The 15594-nt window shown below is 43.6% G+C and overlaps 1 protein-coding gene across 6 annotated transcripts in view; it reads right to left on the bottom strand.

Annotated features, from left to right (window-relative positions):
* The window catches only part of SHROOM3 (shroom family member 3), a 311495-nt gene that overhangs the window by 72021 nt on the left and 223880 nt on the right, over nucleotides 1–15594 (bottom strand). Inside the window, exon 1 of one of the 6 annotated variants that reach the window (XM_032632344.1) lies at nucleotides 6309–6428. The exons of the other annotated variants lie outside the window; for them this stretch is intronic. The gene's annotated coding sequence lies outside the window, so the exon portion shown is untranslated. Of the gene's footprint in view, nucleotides 1–6308; nucleotides 6429–15594 lie in introns of those variants that run through there. 6 annotated transcript variants of the gene reach the window in all.

The following is a 15594-nucleotide window of genomic DNA, read 5'->3' as shown; positions in this document are numbered from 1 at the left end:
GAACACAAAATATCCCAGGGTAACAGTTTACTGTTCCTCTTATTTTTTTGAAGTATAGTTGATTTACAATGCTGTGTTAGTTTCAGGTGTACAGCAAAGTGATTCAGTTATGTGTATATATGTGTGTGTGTGTGTGTGTGTGTGTGTGTGTGTGTGTGTGTGTACGCATATATATTCTAACAGGTACACACTACTATACATAAAATAAATAAGCAACAAGGACCTACTGTTCCTCTTACTTTCAGGGCTCTGGAGCACACTTCTCACCCTGCCTTCTGGTGGAGACCAAGATAATATCACACCTATGTCAATCCCTACACGGGCTCCACAAAGTCTAGGCCAAATCCACATTTTCTGTTCACAGGCCAGAGAGGGCCATTCACAGAAAGACTGCTGAGGGGCTGGGCAAAGACCCTGACATGTTTATGAGCGCCTCTGCTGTAAGCCCCGCTCCACAAAGTTGAAAGTAGAGCCATCGACCATTTAAGAACATACCAATTCTCCATAACCAGCGTTCGCCTGCATACAGCCCATAATGGTCGCCCTAGCACCACTTATTGGTGTAACTTTCTCCCTGCAATAATGAAATCTTAAAATAATTTTACCTAAAAGGGAAAAGTAACTGACATCTATTATGAACCTCCTCAGTTGAGAGGCAAGATCTTGTGGGGTTCCAACCCTGGCACCTCCATGCCCTCAGCAAGCTATTTAATCTCTTCTGTGTTTGGGGGCTTCCAAACCCCCAAACTATTATTGGGGGCAATAATAGTGCCTACCTCATTGGAGTGCAAGGAAGATACAAGAAGAGTTTCAGACAGTGCTTTACTCTTAGCAAGTACTCGATAGATATTAGATATTAATACCCACCAGGTGTCAGGCTAGTTATTTTTACATGTATTTTGTCATTTAATCCTTATAACAGCCTAATCTGAGCTATATTAATACTTCTTTTATCACCATTTTGCAGATGAGGAAACTCAGGCTTAAAGAATTTAAGAACTTACCCTAAATCACTAGTAGGTAGTAGAGCTCAGATTCAAGCCCAGGTGGTTCTGGTTCCACAGCCTAAGACATTTTCCACGACACTACATTGCCTTTATAGGAGACTATTTTGTTGTTATTTTTTTTTTTTTTTTTTTTTTTTTGCTGTACGCGGGCCTCTCACTGTTGTGGCCTCTCCCGTTGCGGAGCACAGGCTCTGGACGCGCAGGCTCAGCGACCATGGCTCACGGGCCCAGCCGCTCCGCGGCATGTGGGATCTTCCTGGACTGGGGCACGAACCCGTGTCCCCTGCATCGGCAGGCGGACTCTCAACCACTGCGCCACCAGGGAAGCCCTGTTGTTATTTTTAGTAAGGATAAAAAGAAGAAATTCTGGTGTTTAAGAAAATAGTACCAATGGGGGAGAAAAAACCCCAAGATTTTAAACCTCCACCTTAAGCAAGAGGCTTTAAAAAGAACCCAACAAAACTAGCCTAAGAGAGTCCTCTGCTCTGAAAAAAAGTCCAAGAGAAATGGACACACATTCACATTCACGATCAGGGCAGCTATGAACCCTTGAGTATAAAATGACTTATTATTTATCATTGAATTCCCAGCGGCTAACATGTTCTCAGTAAACATTGGATAAATGTTTAGTGAATGAATTAAAACAACCTAAAAACAAAATGCCTCTGTTGGAGTTGGCAAAGTTTATATCATCTTTCCCAAACACTCTGTTGAACCTAAATAATTGAAGCTTAATAGATTAAGTAAACTAGTATTATATTTACCACTCTGTGCAAGGCATTTTACTGAAAATTCCAGTTATATAATGTGTCCCTTTAAAAAAAAAAAGCACATTATACAGAGATCGTTTTTTCTTTTCCCCCTACATCATTGGAAAGATGTTATAATATGTAAACCTTTCACCTGGATTCTGTGAATGCTGTGAGCCTAATCTGGGAGTTCAGCTTCAACTGCTACCACTAAATCAGTCCTCAGAAAAAGAGGGATTTATGGGACTTCCCTGGTGGTGAGTGGTTAAGAATCCACCAGCCAATGAAGGGGACACGGGTTCGATCCCTGGTCCAGGAAGATCCCACATGCCGGGGAGCAACTAAGCCTGTGCGCCGCAACTACTGAGCCTACACTCTAGAACCCGCACGCCACAACTACTGAAGCCCGTGTGCCTAGAGCCCGTGCTCCGCGACAAGAGAAGCCACCGCAATGAGAAGCCCGTGCACCGCAACGAAGAGTAGCCCCGCTCGCCGCAACTAGAGAAAGCCCGCGCGCAGCAACGAAGACCCAACGCAGCCAAAATAAATAAATAAATAAAGAGGGGTTTGCCTAGTGGGTATTTCCTCTCTTTGAGGTTTACCTCTGTTGGCAAAGCAAAGCCCCACTGGTATTTTGATCAGATAGGCAAGAACTTTAAATTTAAATTCCCTACAACCTCGAAAAAGGACCCATTAAAATGAAGACACATACAATGCTAAGGATATCGGTTAATATGTTACATAATCTTAAATAAATGAGATGGCTTTCGCAAAAAGTGCAAATAACTTTATCATTAACACCAAAACCATATATTTATCACAGTACATGGAATTATTAGCTGACATTTATTGAGTCCTTAACTAAGCTAAATACTTTCATTATCTAACTCAATCCTTACAACCACCCTATATGAAGGAGATGTTTTATTCCTTTCCAACGTTTCCGGGTTCAGAGGCCTTTAATAACTTGCCCAAGGTAACGTAAACCTACAAGCAGAGATGGGATGTATACCCTTGTCTATCTCTAGGACTTAAGTTCTTCTTCTAATTGAGCTAATGCTTCTCATACAATAAAATACATGTCTTAAGTGTTCAGTTCCATGGAGTTAGCTACTGTGTAACCATCATGCAAATAAAGACACAGAACATTTCTATGGCTCCAGAAAGTCTCTTCTTACCTCTTTCTAGTCAAACTCTCCCCCAACCCACCACCCACCCCAAGCAACCACTAACTTCTGCGGTCACAGATTAGTTTTGCCTATTCTAGTACTTCATAAATAGAACTGTTTGTGTATCCTTTTTGTGTCTGGCTCCTTTCAGTTTAACATAATGGTTGAGATTTGTCCTGGCTGTTGTATGTATCACAAGTTCATCCCTTTTGATTGTCAAGTAGTATTCCATTAGTATGGCTGTACCACAGTTTATCCATTTTCTTGTTGGTGGACATAGGGTTTTTCCCAGCTGCTGGCAATTACGAATAAGGTTGCTATGGCCACTCTGTCCAAGTCTCTTAGTGGACATTTGTTTTCATCAACTTGGGTAAACAGCTAGGCGTGGATCTGTTGAGTCACAGGGTCGATGTATGTTTAACTTTACAACAAACACAAGTTCTTAACCCCTGTACTCTACTCCCTGCGAATGGCACTAGCTTATTAACCTGTTTGATTTCTCCTTTAATACGACATGTTCCCTGAGGGCAGAGGACCCATCTCCAGTTGCTGGGCTACCTCCCACATTTGTTGAACAAATGAAGACCACTGTTCATACTCCTTTTCCTTCTTGGGCGTTACCATAGCCTAAGAAAACATGCTTGGCATGCATGGAGAAATAGGACAAGCTGAAGGGTGTGAGGTGGAGTGAAAAGCTGCCCAGCCAGGAGACTCTTGACTTCCCATTTTCTTTTTGACATGACCTTTCCTAGAAAGTGAATCCTTCCCACTGATCCTGCAGGGAGGGCGGGGGCGGGGGGGGGGGGGTGTTCCTCATCAAGTGACCACGGAAAGGGAGGAAGGTGTCACTGCAATTGAGGTCACACAGTGGTTAGAATTACAGGATACTTCTGTCAAACAGGAGGGCGGAGGAAGTAGCAACCCATGAAATCCTGACCTTCTGAAAATCACCAGCAATACAGCAGCACAGCTGGAGCTCAGGGGGGCAGCCTCCAATAGAAGTTACAGGAATACTTGGTTTTGGTGAAAGCACTACATTGGAAATGGAAAGCCAAGAATAAATTTTGAGGAGAAAGCAAGATGTTGATGTAAAAATGTAACCAGACTGAACACACAAGATAGGAGCCTGAAAAGAAGCTTGGGTCCAAAGTGGAGAAAGCTCCCAGGCACACCAACCTTAGCTCCATGGTTTATTATACACACACACACACACACACACACACACACACACACACACACACGCCCCTTCCGGCCTTGGGAGGCAGAACTTTTAATTCCCATGAATCAATTCATTCATTTACTTTAAGTTACAGAACTTACACTATCCTCAACCTAGAACTTCTTAGAAAGTAAATAAATCATTGTTGATTTTCTATCCATCAATAGAAAAGGACTGGCAAGTCCTGAAGACAATTTAAAATCTTTCTTACCGAAGGAGAATCTTTGTTTTACATCAAAATCAAAACAGGGCTTCACCACATCCTGGGCTCAGGTGTTTTCTTTATTTCCTTTGGTCCCAGGTTATCGAGGACTGAAATTTGTTTAGAATTCCTCAATTTGGGGGTTCTGAGAGGTGACCTAGCCTTCCCTTATCCAAACAGTACTGCACTGAAGCCATCCTAGGCAGATGGATGCTTATCCTATTCTTAAAATCTCCAGGGAAGTAAATTCTCTACAACGTCCCTTGGTAACCTTCTCCAGGGTTTTATCAAGCGTACGGTGAGGAAGTTCTGATGCAGAAACCAATAAAAATATTAACTCTATGAGCCTAGCTACAAGCACTGGAAAGGGGTATGTGTCTGGGCACTTTGCCTTCATGGTAGAGATGTATTTACAAAACAGGCTATACAAACAGAAACCATTTGTCTGGAGCAGATGTGGGAAGTTGATTCAAGAGAAATTGCCACAATAAATTCTGTTTATTTGAACGATGAACCATGTGAATAAGTTACTGTTGGTTATAACATTTTCTAAAGTACAAATTTATTTTCTTGTCAATTCCTAATTTAACCAGGTTTGTTAGCAGTTTTAAAAAGTTCACAGCTGCAAAGTTTTCAAATGACTAGGCTTCCATGAAAAACTAGGCCTTAGCAAATAGAATGTAATTGTTATTGTTAGCAGTTTTAAAAAGTTTGTTTGTTTGTTAGCAGTTTTAAAAAGTTCACAGCTGCAAAGTTTTCAAATGACTAGGCTTCCATGAAAAACTAGGCCTTAGCAAATAGAATGTAATTGTTATTGTTATAAACAGTTTACTTCCTTCTTAGTTCTGTATATTCCACCTTTTCTGCAGCAATCATGTAATATTTTTATAATGAAAAAAAGATTTTAAAAGACAAACATTAACCATCAAAATTAATTAAAATGTAAACCACCTTCTGGTGAGATTATTTGAGGGAAGATTTAGCCATATGTCTGACCAATGTGCTTTTAATTGGAAACGATAATTTAGCCTTTAAATATTAACTAGCTAGAAATAGGAGACGCATAGAACTATCTTTAGAAGCCCCTGTGCTAAGATTTCCTGCTGCACTCTGATGTCTCACAGCAATCTCTCCATGGAGATAATACGCATGTGGGCTCCCATTCCCTTCCTCTCAAAAGCCTCCGTGCACAGAAGTGCACCACAATACTACGATTAAAACAAACAAACAAATAAATAAGTAACGCCGAAATACATCGGAGAGAAAGAGATGGTCACACCCCACCCTAACTCCCACCGGATGCTGGATGTATTGAAATTTTATAACCTCTCTCCCACTCCTCAGCAAAGCACTTTTAATCTCTCTGGGAACTCAGGGTAAAGCATGTGTCAGGTATAATTTCATTTTCATGATTTAAGTTTTGCTGCATGACAGGAGAACACAACTTTAAAAAGAAATCGCCTTAAGATCTGGAACAAGTGAAAGGGGGGAGGGGCAGGCATGCCCCTCAAAAGCACACTTGGGATCTTTCCTACGGAAACAAATCCAGTAACATTCAGAAAGGCAAGTCGTTCTAAGCTCAATAGGCGCCCTCGTGGGAAGCAATTTATCAAAATTAAAATATTTCACAGATCATTTCTTCTGAAAAGTTTTCGCGCTGTCAATAACCTGCAATTCTTTTCCTCTTGGAGTGGCACTTTCTGCCTTCCTAACAAAATTTTTAAAAAGAAGAAAAAGGCCAAGGCCCACGAGTGTCAGGAGACCCTCGGAGCGCGCCACCTACGCCCCCCCATCAGGCCGGCAGCTGGCAGAGAAAGCCCGCCCGGGGACCCATCCTCACAGGCAGGATTTTCCAGAGTCGCCGCAGGGACCGAAATAGACACCCTTTAGAAAACAGACGGCCGGGCCCCCGCCCTCCCTCCCCCCCGGGCCAGGGGAATTGGACCCGAGCCCCGCACTCACCATCGCCGCTGGCCTGGCCGCCGCCGCCTCCCGCCGGGGCCGCGCGGGGCTCCGGGCCGACGCCAAGTTCAAACCTCGCCGCCGCTGCGAGGAGGCGGCGCGGGGCATAGTCGGCTGGGCTCGGCCGCGCTCAACAATGGGCGGCTCGGCCGCGCCCAGCGCGCTGCGCCCTGGCTACAGCGGCTGCGGTGCGGCGGGCCCGGGGCGCGCGGCTGCTGGGGGTGAACCCGGGCGAAGGGCCCGGAGGGTGCGGGGGGAACCCGACCACTAGGCCTCCCCGGCCGCGGGGGCCGCGCCGGAGGATCCGCGCTCGCTCGGCGCTCGCCACCAGGTAATCCCACAGGAAGCCTCCCGGATTGGCCCGGACGCTCAGGACGAGATTTGCATTTCAATGGCAGCGCTGGCTCCCTAAGGTTTGAAAACGGATTCCGGGCTGCGAGAGTCGGGCTCCACTAGTCCCTCCGCAGTCAGCGTCCTCGGGTCCTCGTGGTATTAAGGGGACCGACGCACACACTCTCAGGCCCTGCTTTATCGGTTCACAGTCAGAAAGGTGTCTTAACTCCACCTCCCCGCCCATCTTGAAATGAAGAGGGAACCAAAAGAATAAGAGCCACTTCAAGAAGCCCGCGCTCGCTTTTCAGCGGCTATATAGTTAGTAATTGATCAAATGAAGCACGAATGAAGAAGCAAGGTAAAAAGTTCACTTTTTTTTTTTTTTTTAAAAAGCACCTCACAGTACAAGGAAAATAACCATCCACGGAGAGTGTGTCCTTTTTCAGTATAAATCAACCAGAGAATTTCAGGTTGTTGCTGAACGCTAATGCTGTTGAAACCTCCCTTCCCAGTTCTTTTGTTTCCAGGAGCATCTTCTCTAGATGAGAGACAGGTGTATTCAGTGGTTATGACTGTGATCTTTCAGGAGATTTTGGATTCAGCTTTGCAAACTTCGGGGTCTTAGGCAATATGTACATTTGCATTTGTTTTGCATTAGGATAAGATAGGGGTGCCCATTTAATATTCTTAAGGAAGCTATGTGCTATTTTCAGCTTCATCTTTCTTCAAAGGCTTTTCCAGCCTCTTTCAAGGGAGGTAAGATTTTCTTTTTTCCTAGAGAGTACCTTTCTTAATTGCTTTCACATGTCATCTCCAGCGATCAAAATAACAGTAAGGTTTGAGATTGGCTTTATTACTTCTCAAGCAAAATGCCTGTTAAAATTTCAGGTTCTATATTTAAGGCGATACACAGATAGACACAGAAAAGAGAATGCCTAATTAGGTAGGAAGTAGAAGCCTCAGTTCCCACAGAGTTAATATTATTTGCCTTTACTTGGCTGTGTTCTTTGTAATATCCCGGCAGAATGCAGAAGCCATTAGGGGCTACAGCAACAACTAAATAGGCCTCTTTACAGATATCTTCATGGACAGGCTCCCCCTCCCCAAGGTATTATCTCCCTTAAAATTGTATTTTGGGGGCTTCCCTGGTGGCACAGTGGTTGAGAGTCCACCTGCCGGTGCAGGGGACGCGGGTTCGTGCCCTGGTCCGGGAGGATCCCACGTGCCGCGGAGCGGCTGGGCCCGTGAGCCATGGCCGCTGGGCCTGCGCGTCCGGAGCCTGTGCTCCGCAACGGGAGAGGCCACTGTGCTCCGCAACAGTGAGAGGCCCCCGTTCCGCAAAAAAAAAAAAAAAAAAAAAAATTGTATTTTGGAGCTTCCCTGGTGGCGCAGTGGTTGAGAGTCCGCCTGCCGATGCAGAGGACACGGGTTCGTGCCGCGGTCCGGGAAGATCCCACATGCCCGCGGAGCGGCTTGGGCCCGTGAGCCATGGCTGCTGAGCCTGCGCGTCCGGAGCCTGTGCTCCGCAGCGGGAGAGGCCACAACAGTGAGAGGCCCGCGTACCACAAAAAAAGAAAAAAAAATTGTATTTTGTTTTCACTATGGTATCACAAGCATGTACAAATATATATATGTACCTGCCACACAGCCAGAGAGGTACCCACACACATTGTTATTAGATGTAAGAAGCAGGGAGGCTAATGTTGCCTGTCCTGTGTCCTAATGTCCTGTAGGAGTCTAGTTTTAGGTGGAAGCAGGTGATGGTCAGAACTTAAGCTTTAAACAATGTGGTCAGTCCTTACAGCTTAGCAAACATATTGCCGCTGCCACCATGTTGAGGAATTAAGAAGTATCAGCTGAGGACACAGCCAGGAGCTCGGTAGGCAGAATAGATAAGACCTCCTCTCCCGCTGCTGCTTTATCTTGTTTTCTAAATGCTCAGGGTCAGGTGAAATCTCACAAGGGTGGACCAGATCCCTCCACTCCTGCATGAAACATCACTTTAAACTGGTGATTCAAAACACACTTTGGCCATAGAAAATAAACTTATGGTTACCGAATGGGAGGGTGGGGAGGGATAAATTAGGAGTTTGGGATTAGCAGATACAAACTACTGTATATAATAAAATAGATAAACAAGAAGGTCCTACACTATAGCACAGGGAACTACATTCAATATCTTGTCGTAACGTATAACCTATACAAAACAGAATCACTTTGTTGTACACCAAAAACTAACACAACATTGTAAATCAACTATACTTTAATTTAAAAAAATGTTTTAAAAGTACTTTGGATCCAACTTTTAGCTCCTGCACAGCCTGTATTATACCAGTGAAATCCATCACTACCATGGGAAGTCCCTGGGCTTCCACTGTACCGCAGATTCTGGAAAAATACTTTTTTTTTTTTTTTTTTTTGCAGTACGCGGGCCTCTCACTGTTGTGGCAGTGAAGCCCCATGATTCTTTTTTATTTATTTATTTATTTATTTATTTATTTATTTTTGCGGTATGCGGGCCTCTCACTGTTGTGGCCTCTCCCATTGCGGAGCACAGGCTCCGGACGCGCAGGCTCAGTGGCCATGGCGCATGGGCCCAGCAGGTCCGCGGCATGTGGGATCTTCCCGGACCGGGACACGAACCAGTGTCCCCTGCATCGGCAGGCGGACTCTCAACCACTGCGCCACCAGGGAAGCCCCATGATTCTTTTTTTAAACATCTTTATTGTGATATAATTTACGTACCATAAGATTTACACTTGGAAAGAGGCACATTTTTGCCCTTCCCCTCCCCAAGTCTTCTCTGATGCTGGAGCAGGTGGTGGGAGGAAAAGACCAGGGACACGGGAACAAGTCCCTGGCAGCGTGGGGACCACAGCGCTCACCTACACAGAGACATACCAGACAGGGGTGCGTGGAAGGTGCAACCAGGTGGTGATGGGAGAGGGGTCATGAGTCGAAAGGAGGGCTGAAGGGCTTCCCCGGTGGCGCAGTGGTTAAGAATCCGCCTGCCAATGAAGGGGACACGGGTTCGAGCCCTGGTCCGGGAAGATCCCACATGCCGCGGAGCAACTAAGCCCGTGCGCCACAACTGCTGAGCCTGCGCTGTAGAGCCCGTGCTCCACAACAAGAAAAGCCACCGCAATGAGAAGCCCACGCGCCGCAACGAAGAGTAGCCCCCACTCACCGCAACTAGAGAAAGCCCGCGCGCAGCAACGAAGACCCAACACAGCCAAAAAAATAAAAAGGCTGGAGACAGGGCTGGCCCCTTAGGCAGCCAACACGGGCATTGTATGCAATCGTCGGCCAAATCATTTTCCCCCACATCTCACATAAATATTTCAACCTACAAACCCAAAGTTAAGCTTGAGTTAAATATGATAACCTAAAAATATTTAAAATCAAATTAGACTAGTCTAATTGAGGACCTGGCATAATTCAGAATGACCTGATTCATACTGTATACACATTTAGAAGTTTGTTTTTCCACTATAATTGTCAGGTCTTATTACTAAGGAGAAACTGTGAGAATGAGTATCTTTTTCAAATAAAAAGCTTAAGAAATTTAGGATGACTTCCATATGCTCTAAATTCCAGCTTCAGCGGTTATCCTTTGAATTATATAATTTCAATTAGTCTAACGCATTTAATTAATTATACCTTGAAAGAAACTATAGAAATCATATACGTGATTCAGATTTTGAAATTCTTTTCACAAATTTAGCTTCTTTTCTATATTACGGTAGTAAGTTTTATAATATATGTTGTACTTTATTAAATTTCATTTAGAAATAGTCTACCATTTTATACTTTAGAATATGAAACTAAATTTCACTTAGAAATAGTCAACCATTACTTCTTACCAATCGTTTGGCCTTCTTTCTATTATTCCAAATAAATAATGTTTTATTGTGAAAAATATAACTATTTGAAACATAAGAGCCTTTGCTAAATAACAACAACAAGCTCTTGCCACAGCTATACAATAAATTCCCTGGTTCATCTGTGCTCTTCTTTTGGTAGTTGACACCTTAGAAAAACAATGTCAACATCTGTTGAATATTGAAAATCAGTTCTAGGGACTATTTAATGGCCAATATAAACACAATCAAGAAAAAATACACTTGAAGGACTTCCCTGGTGGTTCAGCAGTTAAGACTCTGCCGTCCCAATGCAGGGGGCCCCGGTTCAATCCCTGGTCAGGGAACTAGATCCCGTGCACCACAACTAAGAGCCTCCATGCCGCAACTGAAGATCCTGCATGTCACAGCTAAGACCTGGCACAGCCAAATAAATAAATAAATGAGTGAGAGAGAGAGAGAGAGAGAGAGAGAGAGAATACACTTGAAACACAGATTATTTGCTTCAGAGAGAAAATATTAGGAAGAACATATGGTGCGCTTCCTTCTCAAGTGGGTATTTGGGTTTAGTGTGAACTTTTTATAACTTCTAATGTAGTACTCACTTTGATAAATATTTTGATTTTTTTGAACTGCTCACAGAAAGATGTGAAAAACAAGTGAATAACCATCCTACTGAATGAAATGTTAAAATGGAAATTGAAAGTAAGGAAATGCATTTAAGACTGCTTCAAACCTGGGAAATAATTTATTTCATGAAGTGATGATTGTAACGTGAAAGGGGAAAACCCTATAATTTCTTTCAGCTTCTCAGAGTTAGTTACCCCTCTGTCACAGACCTTTCTCGTAAATAGCCCACTGAGCCTGCAAGTCCTCTGTGTTGACACCTTCCTTCCTCTCCTTATTTAAGGCATCTTTTGCTGCTAGCAGCTGATTCATATTGACAAGGGCACGTCTGTGTTTCCTGCTGTTCTTTTAGCCCCAGGACCAGGGTCCCAAGGAAAGGCCTTTATGCAACCTGGTTATTACCCATAAAGTTACTTAGAATCTTGCAAAGGTCAGGACCCAAGGAAAAGAGAGAGGAGGACTAGTTAGGCAAATGTTCAGTCACTATTTGCGTCGCTGCAAATGCATGTTAGTACAGCACTCAACGGCAGCGTGCATGGCTTTGTGGGTCAGATTTGGGATCCAGCATCAAAACTGTATAGGTCTAAACAGAAGCAAAAAGGAAGAACAGAACCACTACAGAACTAGCAGAGTAAGACTTGAAGGGATAGCTCTTGACAGTGAAGGTAGTCAGCAAGTATTTGTCCTCATGGAAACATAGGAGACAAAGGTCATTTTCAGTGTTATGGGGTGAGGGGGGTTACTGATTAAGTAACAGTCACTTAGGTCAGCAGCTTCAAGTCATCCAGGAGACGAGGATTGACAGCATCCTCTTTGGAAGGTCTTGGTTGAAAGATTAGAAGTGCATCCTGGAGATTGGGAGCAGCCCAAATATTCATATAGAAAATGGTTCAATTAATTGTGAAGCATATCATGCAGCATTTAAAAGAAAAGAGGTGGACCTATAGGTAAGGATGTGGAGAGAAGTCCAGGTCGTTTAGTGAAAACCTCATCATAGAGTAGGAGTCACCGAAACATCTATGTGGTGCACCTAGGTGGGAGACAGGCTCACGCTTTCAGCAATCCTCCCAATCCAGAGTGATCCAGGAGAGGCAGAATGTTTCTGGTAAAGCCAAGAGGGCATAGATGCTATATGGATCTGAGGCGGCTGCAGACACCAGCATCCCAGCTTGGATGTGATCAGACATGTCAGATACCAGCATGCGGAGGTGGTGACATGGAGACCAAAGGTGCAACTTTACTCGACTTCCCTGCAACACACACATGGGTGCATGCACAGACACACACACATACACACACACACGCAGACACACACACACCTGGACCCTGCCTAAGCACCTTACAACTCAGCAGCAACCCTAGGAGCTGGAGGAAACGGACTGGCTGATATTGTTTCTGTCTCCTTGCTGAATGAGGTCTCAAAACAGAAATTATAGGGCTTCCCTGGTGGCGCAGTGGTTGAGAGTCTGACTGCCGATGCAGGGAACACGGGTTCGTGCCCCGGTCCGGGAAGATCCCACGTGCCGCGGAGCGGCTGGGCCCGTGAGCCATGGCCGCTGAGCCTGCGCATCCGGAGCCTGTGCTCCGCAGCGGGAGAGGCCACAACAGTGAGAGGCCAGCGTACCGCAAAAACAAAACAAAAACAAAACAAACAAACAAACAAAAAACAGAAATTATAGTCAGTCTTTTAAAAAATGAAAGATATTTTCTCCCATAAGTGTGTCTATGGCTCAATGACGCACTTAGAACAATGCCTGGCATAAAGTAAGTGCTTATTCAATGTTAGCTCTTATTAATTAGGCTGCTCTTATAATCACGATTAACTTTGTATAGAGGAGAATGATGTTTATGTCAGAGAATTACGGTAAAATCTTCAACTCTGGGTATTCATTTCAATTTTGGTCACCAAGCAAAATTTCAGGGCAGAAAATCCACTCTGTAAATTCACTTGTAAAAAGTACAGGTCAAGCACAGTTCAAAGAATGAAATCTCACTGGCTTAAAAGTGATTGTAGTCGTTTGTGCTGGCGAAAGGGTTTTCCCTTTGCAACCCCAAAGCTCTGAACGGGGATGATGTGAACTGCAAACAGCTGCCGCCTCCCATCAGCGGCAGCAACCTTCCGGAAGAAGGTGAAGTGTGCTCGGTATGTGAAGGGCATTTGACTCTGGGAAAAAGACATGCGATCTAGGTGACAATGAGGACTGACGGCCCAGATCCCTGAAAGGTAAAACTCCAGAAGTGACAGGTCCTTAAGAGCATGGGTTGAACTGGAGTGCATTCAAATACCGGTATGTCCTTGTCACCGGGAAAGTGGAGAGGTGGCATGGGCAAGGGCGTTCAGGGCAGAGCCAGCCAGCATTCTCAGCCTAACCTGGGCCTGCGAAGTGTGAACATTATTTTCCGTCAAGGGAACTGAGTGTCTGAATTGATGATGGCCAAGAAGCATAAGAACTGAGGATTGTAATCTTTTCTGGGACATAATCCAAAATGTTATGATGGAAGCTATAAACTTTTTTTTTTTCTTTCCGGAAAAAATATGCCTAAGTGTCTGAAGATATAGATGAAGATAAATAAGGAGTTGGGGGAGGTGTGAGGAAGGGGAAACATCACCAATTTAGGGACAGAACTCAGTGTAATTTCTGTCGTTGGTTTGCAGCTTGTATTTTAAGAAGAATTGCTTCCTCATCTGAGAGCCTGCACGGTGACCAGGTGGGGAGAAAGAGCCACTGAGATAGTGCAGGAGATGAGAGAGAAAAAGGAAGAAAGATTGGGCAGAGTAGACGGGATGAAAACAGCTGCATGCCTAGGGGGCCGTAGGTGGAGGGTTTTAAGGCTGAATTGAGGTATCTGAATCTGATCATATGTAATACATAAGGAGAAAGCAGAACTGGAAACAGAGACAGGTGATACTGTCATAAACCGGCATACAAACTGAACAAATGGTTTACAGAAATCTGTCTTAATGTCTAAAAGCATCATGTTATTCCACTGCTTACAAACCTCTGACTTATTTATCGTAAAGAGCCGCTTCTCTGACCAAGAGAATTCATTAAAGAAACCAACAGTGATTTCTTCGTAATGATACAAAAATCAACAAAACCAAAATTACTTCTTTTTTTAATTGCTCATTGATTTGGCATTTCTGGTCTTTCCATTATATCAGAATTTTAGGCCTTTCAAAAAGGACATCTCATGAATCTTACTCATAGCATCAAGACATCTATTCTACTAACTAGGTTTTTGTCCTAAGATTGTGTTATATGAATCTTGAATACACATAAATATTTTAAATATTTAAATGACATCAACATTGCCATACGTTGCTTTAGGAACAACCCAAGGTGCTACAGAAGTGTAACTTCAAGAGATAAAAACAAGAAAAGTTGCTAGGGTAAAACCAATTGGAATTTTTGAAATGTAAATGACTTGCTTTGATGATTTACTGCTACTGAAATTTAGACAACATGGTATTTAATGTCTACATATTTTTCAAAAGGAGTTCAATCCTGTTTGGTGCTTAAAGTTTAAAAAAAAATCACCTTATCCTCATTGGTAAACTTATTTTCAAAAATAAAATTTTCCACTAGCTAATTGGCAGCTTCATTGGTCTTGAAGTATTAGCATCTTTGGCTCTCAAAATAAAAACAGAGAAATTAAATGTAGCTGCTGTTCACTTTTTTGGCCGTCTCACTTTAACTATTGACTGAAGCCAATTCGTCTCCTCTTATTTTTTAAAAACCTACAACAGTGTGCTTTAAGAAAAGATTCTAGCCTCCAAACACCACCACAGTTCATTTTCTAGGATCTTTTTCATTTGCCTCAAGTCACACAGTTTTATTTTATACTTTCATATGTAGATTCCAGCAAGAGGAAAATTTTTCTCTGCTTTGCATCTTATTTGCTTTTAAGCACAACTTTCTCCCAGTAGGTATTCATGAAACTGTTCTCCAAGCCGGATGTCAGCGTATTCTTATTCCGCAGGCATTAGTGCTCCTGCCTAGGAACCAGAAGATAAGATGGGAGAGAAAATTTATTTTTAAAGTTCTTGGAATCAGCACCTTTGGGAGGTGTCCAAAGTGTGGTTTTATTGGCCAAAGGCAATAAGATAGCAGGGTCCTGGGAGGTTCTCGCAGGCTACTGGCTGCCATTTCTCAGTGGTAGACCAGAAAGAGCTGAGCGTAGCTTATCAGTAATGGCCACAGTCACCATTTATTTTGTGCCCAGTATTAGTTTTACACATGCCTCAGGATTCACATAATTTATTTCTAATTTTTACAATAATACCTCAAGGTAGCTATTACTAGTCCTCTTTGATAGGAGAGAAAACGAAGCTCAGTTTTATGTAACTTGCCAAGGTCAACAGTGTAGAAGGGGCAGAATGAAGAATCAAAGCAGTGGCCTGACTCCAAAGCCCAGGCCTTTTCCTCACCATCCTGCATGGCCAAGAGAACGCAGGCTAAACCCCT

Source organism: Phocoena sinus, chromosome 5 (genome assembly GCF_008692025.1).
Source record: "Phocoena sinus isolate mPhoSin1 chromosome 5, mPhoSin1.pri, whole genome shotgun sequence".
In the NCBI taxonomy this organism is placed as follows: Eukaryota; Metazoa; Chordata; class Mammalia; order Artiodactyla; family Phocoenidae; genus Phocoena; species Phocoena sinus.
Note: the sequence above shows the minus strand (reverse complement) of the source record. Positions and strands in the feature narration are given on the sequence as shown.